Below are 11,528 nucleotides of genomic sequence, written 5' to 3'. Positions count from 1 at the left end.
ACTTAATGATACCGCAACTTTCCAGTGGGGGAAGTGAAGAACTTGGTGTTTCTGCATGGTGTTTCTGCTTTGTGCTGGTTTTGGCAAGGAGTTGAAAGGAGAATAACGGCATGGTGAAGAGACTGTAAGATAATAAGGTATTTTTGTGGCTGTGGCTGGAACCTGAAGGAGTTAGTTAATCTGGAAAAGGGGGAGCTTGATGATAATATGGAAATTGGGGAGATGACAAGTGAACAGTTTCTTAAAGCGGTAAGAGAGGCGGTGCAAAAGGGATGTGAAGAAGCGTGCACAGAAATAATTAAGGAGTACAATATACAAGTAGAAACAGAGGAAGAGGGAAAGCAGGAGCAATTTTCGGTGCAGGAGGCTCCAGAGGATGGACAAAACAAGAACAGTGATCATGTTAAGGAAGAAAATCTGGGGAGTATATAAATGAATGATTATGTAGAAGCTAAAGACTTGCCAATGGAAATAATAAGAAAGAACTTAAATAGAGAACTGATTGGTATTAAAATAAGACTGCCAAAAGAAAAGAGACAATGCCTAAAAATTGGAAGAGACAGAGATAAAAGGACCAAAAGAAGGAGACGACGAGCGTGGAAATTCAAAGGAGACAATAAATCCTGGAAAACAGAATGGATGAAAATTAGAGAGGGGAGGCATGGAATTCAAGAAACATTTAAAGAACGTAGACATATAGACATGCTGAGACAGAAAAGTGGACTGCAGATGTTTAAGAGAAAGAATAAGACATACAAAAAGATAGGAAAGAGCGTTTTTCTTTGGATATAAGATGGAAAATTGACATAAAACCTGCTTATTTATGTATTTATTTTTGTTAGTGGTAAAGGTGTAAGATAAAAGGTGATGGAAATATTAGGGTTGATTAATTATGCTTAAATATATTGGAATATTGTGGTTAAAAATTAATCTTTGATATGAAATTGGAGTAATAATAAGAATTTGTAAGCTAAAACTTTGTAAGTTAAAATTAATTATAAAGGTTATTAATGAATTGGAATAAAATGAAATATTTAAAAACTTTAAAATTTAAAAGATTTTATAATCATATTTAAAAATAATGAAATGGTAAATTAATGGGAAAAATTATTAATATAGGAGAGGTCTGAATATGTGGTTGTTAAGTTTTGGACTGGTTAGTGGTATTGGAAAGTTAAATTGATTTAATAACTTATTCACTTATGTATTTATATTGTTATTTTTGTTTTTGTTTTTTTGTGTTATAAATAAATGGAGATTAGGAGGTATAAGATAAAGATACGAAGTGGTAGAAATATTAGGGTGATTGGATAATTTGATTATGTTTAAATATATTGGAATATTGTGGTTGAAAATTAATTTTGATAATGGCTAGAAGGATTGGTTGAGGTATAAGTAGGTTTCAAATTATTTTTGATAATGGTTAAGAGTGAGTATGGGGAAGGCAGTCTATAATGGAAAAATATTGAGGGAATTTAATGGAAAATAAAAAAATAGTAGAGCTAATTTGAGAGCGAGAGTAGATGTAAAGGTTCCAATAGAATGCTAATATAACAAAAGTTATAAAGATTGAGCGAATAGTAAAAAGGGTAATAAAAGAAAAAGAAAATAAAAATTGAATATTAAACGATGTTCCTATATTGAAAGCAAGGAAGTGGTAGGATATAGGAGATGGGATAAGAGTCAGAACTGCACAAGGAGAAGAAAAGGAGATTATGATTTACACTAATGATATGAATTTTTAATGCAGTTTTGAAACGACAGTACATAAGCCTTAAAGGATATAGAAATATAAGTTCTTGTATTCAATACAGATTTGATATTGAGGAGGATAAGAACAAAAACATATATTGTAGGTGTGTTCGGTGTGTTATTCTGTGTTGCTAGAAAGGATAATTGCCGTCATAGGATTTTGCATGTATGTAATCCTGTCGATGAACTTGCATAGATGTACAATATAGGTTTATAAAATCCAATAAATATATTATAAAAAAAGAGAAAGAAAGTGCTTTCTCAGCCCCACCTACCTCACAGGGTGTCTGTTGTGGGGAGGGGAAGGGAAAGGAGATTGTAAGCCACTCAGAGACTCCAAGTGAAGGGTGGGGTATAAATCCAATCACTTCTCTTTTCTTCCGTCTAATATTTTAGAAATACGCTAACAAAACTATGACATTGTTGATTAGAGAAGTATGGTTTGAATGAAATATCCTGTATATTTCAAAAACAGGAACTACTTTTCTAACATGCTAGATAAACCTAAAACAGTACCATGTTTAGAGATGAAGTCTGCAATTTTATCCATTTGGAAAAATCCCCACACTTTAAAATACCAACCACCAAGAGTCGGCATAACACTGTTTTTCCATTTGGCTGCAATTAAACATTTAGCTGCAGTCAGTGGAACAGAAATTAATTCCTGTCTGATCTTGGGAATCTCAGGGTCATTCCATAAATGTAGAAAAATATGACTAAATCCTTGTCAGGAGGCAGAACCTTCTGGACGACAGAATTTTGCTCCCTTAGAAACTTCCAGACACTCATCCGACTGTGCATTGTAACTAACAGCACTTTAAGAGAGCCAGTTTGGTGTAGTGGTTAGGAGCGCGGACTCTAATCTGGGAGAACTAGGTTTGATCCCCCACTCCTCCACTTGCAGCTGCTGGATGACCTTGGGCAAGCCATAGTTCTGACAAGAGCTGTCCTTGAAAGGGCAGTTCTGGAAAGAGCTCTCACAGCCCCACCTACCTCACAGGGTGTCTGTGGTGGGGAGGGGAAGGGAAAGGAGTTTGTAAGAAGAAGAGATTGGATTTATACCCCGCCCTTCACTACCCAAAGGAGTCTAAGAGCGTCTTACAATCTCCTCCTTTCTGGAGATCCAGCGCACGGGCGGGTGGGGGTGGGGGCAGCAGATGTCATCACGTTGGGGATTCCCCGCCCCCTCCAGGAACGCCCCCAAAGTCCCCCGCTGGGGGTGGAAGATGGACTTGGCAACCCTAGTGCAGACTCTAATCTGGGAGAACCAGGTTTGCTTCCACTTTCCTCCGCATGCAGCTGCTGCTGTGACCTTGGGTCAGTCACAAGTTCTCTCAGAGCTGTTCTCTCAAGGGCAGTCCTTGAAAGAGCTCTCTCAGCCCCACCTACCTCACAGGGTGTCTGTTGTGGGGAGGGGAAGGGAAAGGAGATTGTCAGATGCTCTGAGACTCCAAGTGAAGGGTAGGGTATAAATCGAAGCTACAAGCATGGACGGCTTCAAGAGGGAATTAGATAAGCATATGGAGCACAGGTCCATCAGTGGCTATTAGCCACAAGATATAGATAGGGACTCTGGGGCAAGTGATGCTCTGTCTTCTTGGTGCTTGGGGGGGTCAAGAGTGGGAGGGCTTCTAATGTCCTGGCCCCACTGGTGGACCTCCTGATGGCACCTGGTATTTCTGGCCACTGTGTGATACAGAGTGTTGGACTGGATGGGCCTTTGGCCTGATCCAATATTGGCATCTCTTATGTTCTCATGTTCTTCTCTCTCTCCAGAACAAAGGTTGAGTCCAAGTGGCCCCTTTAAGACCCACAAAGTTTTATTCAAGAAGTGGGTGTGTACATGAAAGCTTTTACCTTGAAGAAAACTTTGCTGGACTCAAACTTTGTTCTTCTGAAGGAAGGGTGAGCCATTTCGCACCCTATGAACCCGAACTTGCTTCCCCCAGATAAACCAGCACACCATTTCCCTCTAAAAGGGCAGCGTGCCCGTACAAGGCAGCTTCCCAATTGCTTGGTCCGCTAAAGCAACACTCAGAATGTTCCCGCCCAAATTCACACATACAGAATCTCCCTTTTGCTTGACATATGCTCCTCGCTTGAGGTGAGGAAGGAGGCGGGATCGCCATGGAGATGAGTAGGGCAGCAGCTGTTGTTTTCCCGCAAACAGAAGAAAGGGGAGGAAGTGTATTCAAGCCTAGATGGGTTTTGTAGCCTAGGCAAGGCATTGGCAGGAGGAGGTCTCACTTGGCACGGGAGAAAACAATACCAAGGAAGTCTGGAAGCAGATTTCCCACAAAACGTGCTGTGGAAAAAGGATCGCTCGGGATCACTATGATAAACGGCAATGATGCCAGACAAAATCCTTTGGGATTACATTCAACGTAGGTCACGTGGCCCCTTACGTTTACTCTTTGCAAAATCCCCAGATTTAATGTCATGCCATCTGCAGTTGATGGCCCCTGGGTTTTTGCCTCCTGATGTGACCTGGGTTTTGGCCACTGTGTGACACAGGGTGTTGGACTGGATGGGCCACTGGCCTGATCCGACATGGCTTCTCTTATGTTCTTATGCTCTGTATTCTTTGCACTTGGGGGGCAACAGTGGGAGGTCTTCTGGAGTTCTGGCCATGCAGGTGGACCTCCTGATGTGACCTGGGTTTTGGCCACTGTGTGACACAGGGTGTTGGACTGGATGGGCCATTGGCCTGATCTGACATGGCTTCCCTTATGTCTTTATGCTCTGTATTCTTTGCAGTTGGGGGACAACAGTGGGAGGTCTTCTGGAGTTCTGGCCACGCTGGTGGACCTCCTGATGTGACCTGGGTTTTGGCCACTGTGTGACACAGGGTGTTGGACTGGATGGGCCATTGGCCTGATCTGACATGGCTTCCCTTATGTCCTTATGCTCTGTATTCTTTGCACTTGGGGGACAACAGTGGGAGGTCTTCTGGAGTTCTGGCCCCACTGGTGGCTCTCCTGATGTGACCTGGGTTTTGGCCACTGTGTGACACAGGGTGTTGGACTGGATGGGCCACTGGCCTGATCCAGCATGGCTTCTCTTACGTTCTTATTAAAATACATAATAACCATTACAAAACAGTTGGAATCAATGCATCAAAAACTTGACAGCCACCAATCCAAGCCCCAAGCTATGAAACAACTAAACTATAAAAGCACTTAAGCTTTTATTTAATTCATTTGTACCCCATCTTTCTCCTCAATGGGGACCCAAAGCAGCTAACAGCATTCTCCTCTCTTGGTAGGTTCACCAAGGTTCTCAAGATAAAAGCGAGCTTTTCTCAGATACAAGCACAACACTCTTGGCCACCCCACCACACTGACTTAGCCGAGAACACAACAGCTATAAAACCTTTAAGGGCCAAAACAAATCAGTAAACACTGGCAGCAAATAATTTTAAAATATGTTTTTAAGGCCCGGATCCGATTTCGTGATATAAAAACGAAAAGAGGACTCTGGGCATGCACAGAGCGCCTTCCCTTTTCCAGTCGGTGACTGTCTCCTATCCTTGTTCCCCTGGGAATTTGGTAAAGGATTTCCAGAACCAAAGGATGGGCTTCCCGGCTAGGTTTTTTTTTGTGTGCCCTGGCAACTCAGTTTTTGGAAAATGTCACCTTCTCACATTCCAGACTGTAACAGGCACTAAGGCGCTCAAAATTGCTGAGTAGTAAAATGGTCCAAGAAGGATGGCATGGCCAAGTGAAAAAGAATGTTGATGCCTGAAGAGGTGTCTGCTTACATCTGTAGAATGCCAGACTCAACACTGGAATGACTGAAAAGGCTTCATCCAACCCTTTTCATGTTCCACGGAAATGTTTTTTGATTCAGAGTCAGGAGCTAAAAGTAGGGAATAGGAATATGTATGGTTAAGAGCGTGGACTCTAATCTGGGAGAACTGGGTTTGATTTCCCGCTCCTCCACATGCAGCTACTGGTGTGACCTTGGGTCAGCCATAAGCTCTTTCAGAGCTGTTCTCTCAAGAGCAGTCCTCGAAAGAGCTCTCTCAGCCCCACCTACCTCACAGGGTGTCTGTTGTGGGGAGGGGAAGGGAAAGGGATTGTAAGCCTCTCTGAGACTCCTTTGGGTAGTGAAGGGTGGGGTATAAATCCTTTGGGGGTGTGGGGCTGAGGGAGCTCTGGCAGAAACTGCCCTTTTTCAAGAGCAGTTGTGCCAGAACCATGGCTTGCTCAAGGTCATCCAGCAGCTGCATGTGGAGGAGTGGGGGAATCAAACCCGGTTCTCCCAGATTAGAGTCCGCGCGCTTAACCACCACACCAAACTGGTTCTCAGATCTCAGTAGGGTATAACATAGGGTTACCAGATGTCCTATTTTGGGGGGACATGTTCTCTTATATTGGTGTCCTTCCTCTTTTGGGCTCTTTTAAAAAAAATATATATGATGAAAATGTCCTCTTTTGGGGGTTGGGAAGTTAGGAATATAACTAGGAATATTCCTAGTTAGTCAATACGGTCTGGGACCAATGTGTCCAGGGAACTGTCTCTCCTGGTATCCCCCCCAAAGAGCATTACGCTCAGGGGGAAAGGATCTACTGGAGATCCCTGGCCCGAAAAATATCTGGCTGTCCTCAACCCGAGCCAGGGCTTTCTCCGCCCTGGCACCGACCTGGTGGAACTCTCCACTGAACAATATTTATGCCCTGCGGGACCGAGCCCAGTTCCGCAGGGCCTGTAAGACAGTCGTGTTCCGCCAGGCCTATCGTCGAAGACAGCAGTGGTTTCCATCTAGCCTGGCTTCTTCCTCTCCCCCCTTTCTTTCCTCTCCCCCCCCCCAAGAGGGAAGGATATCAATTGATGTATTTTAAGCATCATCTGAAACTGTTATCGAATTGCTATTGTTTTAATCAGCATAGAACAAGTACCGTGCACAGATGATTATAACATATCATAAATAACTTTATATTTTTTGGAAAATATTTTTACAATAATTTCTACATATATAATTAATCATCTTAATCACAATTCACAATATAAGATATCAAAGATATCAAAAATATCAAATATCATCTCCAAGCATCTCAAAAGCACATGTTATAAAGAGACTTTAAGGAGTCCTCCCTTTTGAAACTTTTATTTAACAGAGGAGGGCTATTATTAATTATAAGGTTGTACAATAGCTTTTGAGATCTGTGCACGGTACTTGTTGTATGTTGGTTTTCCTACTTACCGTGGGTCCTTGTTTGGTTTTGTGAATTGTTTTAATCAGGGCTTTTTTCCCTGGGGGAACATGTTGGAACGGAGTTCCGGAACCTCTTCGACAGAATTCTTTAAAAAATGTTTAAAAGTTCATGAGTTTTCAGTATACACACTGAAAACTTCATTTCCCTCTTGAGAGTTCCGGCACCTTTTTTTCAATCATCATCATCAACAACATCAACATCATCATCCCTGGTTTTAATTGTTTTTAATTGGATCTGTGAATGTAGTTATTAAAATGGAATGTGGAACAGGGGTCACTCTAGTGGTGTGGGGAGGGGGGAGGAGGTATTCGTGTATTCCCTGCGTTGTGGTGAGGGTTGGACTAGATAACCCTGGAGGTCCCTTCCGACTATGATTCTAAATGTTATGAATGTATGTACTGGAAATGCTGTTCACTGCACTGAGCAATGTTCCTTCTAAGCTGTGGAGTCCTGTGAGCAAAAATTCTACTTTGTGAGCTACCAGCATTAAAGTTGTGAGCGAGCGATTTGGCTGCTGCATAAATTAGTTTGCTCTGGAGCCACATCCTTCCTGAGCTAAGAGAAAAATGTGTGAGCCGGAGGCTAAAAAACTCTGAGCTAGCTCACACTAACTCAGCTTAGAGGGAACACTGGCACTGAGCCCCCTGTGTACAGGGGAGGGCGGTCTACAAGCCAAATAAACGAACAAATAAATCATCACAGCTTAAATAGTTAGGGGCAGAGGTCATTTTGGGGGGGATCGCGGGGGATCGCAGTTCCCCCGGGTGAGGTACGGGAGGCGGGGCACATGACGAAGCCCTGCCCCCTGCTTCCGGCCACCCCGCTTCCGGCCCTCATTCAGCCAGGAGGAGGCAGGAGAGGAGGGAGGGGAAGTTGCTTTCTCCCTGCCTCTCCCCACCCCTGCCTGCCTGGGGCCAGGGAGGGCCTTCGCGGGGCTTCCTTGCACTCCCGCCGGCCTTGCAGGTCCACCACTAGGCTCCTCATGGGGCTCGGCAGTGGAGCTGCAAGGCCAGCAGCAGCGGCCGGGACCGTTGGGGGCTGGGGTGTGGCCTTATGACACACTTCCGGTGATGTCAGGTGGTGTGGCATATGCTAATGAGTTATGCTAACGAGTTCCCCTAGCTCTTTTTCTACAAAACGACCACTGGTTAGGGGTATTTAAAGTGAGATTTGTCATGGCGATCCCTTGTTTGAAGGAGCCAGCTGGGAAAATGTCCTCTTTTTTACTTTTCAAAACACGGGCACCCTAGTCCAATGCCATCGAGTCTGCCTCTAAAGTGGCCCTTTTCTCGAAGTGAACCGATCTCTATTGTCTGGAGTGGAGAACAATGGAGGGGATGGGGGCAACCTGTTTGAGGGCCCGTAGAATTGGACCCCCTGGTCCAATGTTCTTCAAACTTGGTTGGTATCTTGGGGAGAGGCTCCAGCAGCTAACCTGCCAGTTTGGAGCCTCTCCCTCAAGCCCCCTCCCCTCCAGCCCCCAGAATATACCCTATGTTTTCGCCATTGACTTCAATGGCCCGTAGGATATAATGGGGCCGAAACTGACATTCGGCTGGCCTATAGACTCCTGAATGGGCTCCTACTGCTGAAATTGACATGCAGGAGTCTTTGTGCCCACCGAAATTGACTCTGCCTAATTCCGCGAAATCTGAATCGGGTGGAAATTTATTTTTTTTTGCACACCCCTAGTCTGTAAAATTGGGAGATCTCCAGGCCCCTCTTGGAGACCGGTGACCCCAGATATAAATAAAGGAAATAAATACTATGAAAATATTTCCCACCCTGTAGCTCATACAGTCATGTGACCTGCTGTCTGAGGTGGTACAGTCCACGCACGTTTACCGTGCCACTAAGAATTGGTCTTAAAAATTCTGCGGGACGGTTGGGTTGGATCTTTTATCGTACCGTAGATCTATTGTATGGTAGACTTTTCTCTCTCCCGAGCTTCATAAGGCCAGGGAGGAATTAAGACTGAGGTAGCACACGAGAAAATAACAGGTTCGGGAAAAGCTGGAATGGCCGTTGCTATGTTGGGAACTTTGTTTACGTAGGGAGACGGAATCCGTCAGTCAGATGACACACACAGTTGTGGCTATTTGAGGGTACCCTGGGACAAATGAGGAAGCCGTGCATGATTGAGGGTGTTATCCGGATTCCCTCAATACGTTCTCCATCCTCCCTTCCTCCGGCCCCACCCATGCTGTTTCCTTGGTGATGCTATACATTCCGTCAATCGTGGTTTAAATACTGGTGAGTTGTGATTCAGAGTTCTTTTTAAAGTTTGCAGTCAGTCTCTGTTGCTTGGCAAACATTGCTTTTTAAATATATGTATATCCAGGGGTCATTTCCTAGAAAAAGAGGTGCAGGAGCTCATTAGCACAACTCATTTGCATAACTCATTTGCATATGCCACACCCCCTGACGTCACCGGAAGTGTGTCAGAAGGCAACACCCACTGCTCAGGCTCCACTGGACTCTCTTGGATTGCTAGCTATTGGGGGGGGGGGAGAGAATGTGCAGATCTCTCCTCGCAGAGGAGGGAGAGCTTGTGCCTGAATAAAACTTGGCCTTAAAGGTGCCACTGGACTGTTTTGGACCAGGGGGCCAGGAGGTGGAGCTCTGCAACTTACCTGGCTGCTTCTTGCTCTGACTGAGGGCTGCTGGGAGCGGGGGGTGAGGCTTGTTGCATGTGCCCGCCCCCTGGGCTCTTTATTGCCGGAGCTCCGTTCCTGTGCGCTCCTGCAGGAAATGACCCCTGTCTATATCAATCTATCTATTGATCAATTGATAGATAGATACAGAAAGATAGGTATGAATAATAGGTAGATGACAGACAGACAGACAGACAGATAAGCCCAACCCTTCATCCAAGGAGCTGAGTGGCATACACTCTCTACAGGAGAGACCTGCAGGGACATGTGTCTCCATGGAAGGCCATGTAGCGAGAGGGAGAGGACAAAGCGAGAGAGAGGAGGGGTCAGAGGGCAACTCCCAGGTTAAGACAAAGAGAGGTGTCCCATTCAAGGAGAGAACACCTAGACATGCTTTAGAGTGATGCAGCGCCCCCCCAGTGTCCAGACATGCTGAGTCGATCGCTCCAACATTGGGGAGGAGAGAAAACTCAGTGGGGTATAAATAGTGTTGCCAGGTCTGGGTTGGAAAATACCCAGAGACTTTGGGGGTGGATCTGGGAGAGGGCGGGGTCTGGGGAGGGGAGGGGTCTCAGCATGGTCCAGTGCCACAGAGTCCACCCTCCAAAGCAGCCGTTTTCTCCAGGGGAGCTGATCTCTGTAGCTTGGAGATCAGTTGTAATTCGGGGAGATCTCCAGGCCCCCAACCGCAAGATGGCAACTCTACCCCAAGGTCGCCCAGCAAAATTCATGGCAGAATGGGGGGATCTGAACCCGGGTCCCCCAGATGCTAGTCTGATGCTACTTTCAGAGGGTGGCCATGTTGGGTCTGCAGTAGAACAACTAGATTCGAGTCCAGGAGCACCTTAGACCAAGAAGAGAGACAGTTTGGTGTCGTGGTGAAGTGCGCGGACTCTAATCTGGGAGAACCGGGTTTGATTCCCCACTCTCCCACTGAAACCCGTCTGGATGACTTGGGGCAAGCCGTAGTTCTGTCAGAGCTGTCCTTGAAAAAGAGCCATTGCAGTCAGAGCTCTCTCGGCCCCGCCTAACTCACAGGGTGTCTGTTGTGGGGAGGGGGAGGGAAACGAGATTGTAAGCCGCTCTGAGACTCCAAGTGAAGGACAGGGTATAAATCCAATGTCCCGCTCTTCTTCTTCTCCTCCTCCTCCTCCTCCTCCTCCTCCTCCTTCTTTTTTGGTGTGAATGGACTCCAGTCTAGCTAGTCTGACACTGTAGCCACTGCTTCACACTGCACCACCCAGCAGTGTAGAGGTGGAGCAATTGGCCTGAGCCTTGACCTGGGTCTTGGAAGCTAAGCAGGGTCTGCCCTGGTTAGCTCTCGGATGGGAGGCCACCAAGGAAGTCCAGGGTTGCTACGCAGAGGTAGGCAATGGCGAGCCACCTCTGAAACCTACAATTGACAAGGTCAAACCACTTCTGAATGACTCTTGCATTGACCTGAGTGGCCCAGGGTAGCTCAGTCTCATCAGATCTCAGAAGGTGAGCAGGGTCATCGCTGGTTAGTACTTGGATGGGAGACCACTACGGAAGACCAGAGTTGCTACGCAGAGGCAGGCAATGGCAAACCACCTCTGAACGACTCTTGCATTGACCTGAATGGCCCAGGCGAGGCCAGTCTCATCAGATCTCAGAAGGTGAGCAGGGTCATCGCTGGTTAGTACTTGGATGGGAGACCACTACGGAAGACCAGAGTTGCTACGCAGAGGCAGGCAATGGCAAACCACCTCTGCTCATCTCGGATGGGAGCAGGGGTCATTTCGTAGAAAAAGAGGTGCAGGAGCTAATTAGCATAACTTATTTGAATATGCCACACCCCCTGACATCACCGGAAGCGTGTCAGAAGGCAACACTCGCTGCTCAGGCTCCACTGGACTGTTTTGGATTGCTAGCTATGGGGGGG

Source organism: Gekko japonicus, unplaced genomic scaffold, assembly GCF_001447785.1.
Source record: "Gekko japonicus isolate JY-2015 unplaced genomic scaffold, Gekko_japonicus_V1.1 scaffold4583, whole genome shotgun sequence".
In the NCBI taxonomy this organism is placed as follows: Eukaryota; Metazoa; Chordata; class Lepidosauria; order Squamata; family Gekkonidae; genus Gekko; species Gekko japonicus.
The sequence above is the reverse complement of the archived record's forward strand: the minus strand, read 5'-3'. Positions refer to the sequence as shown.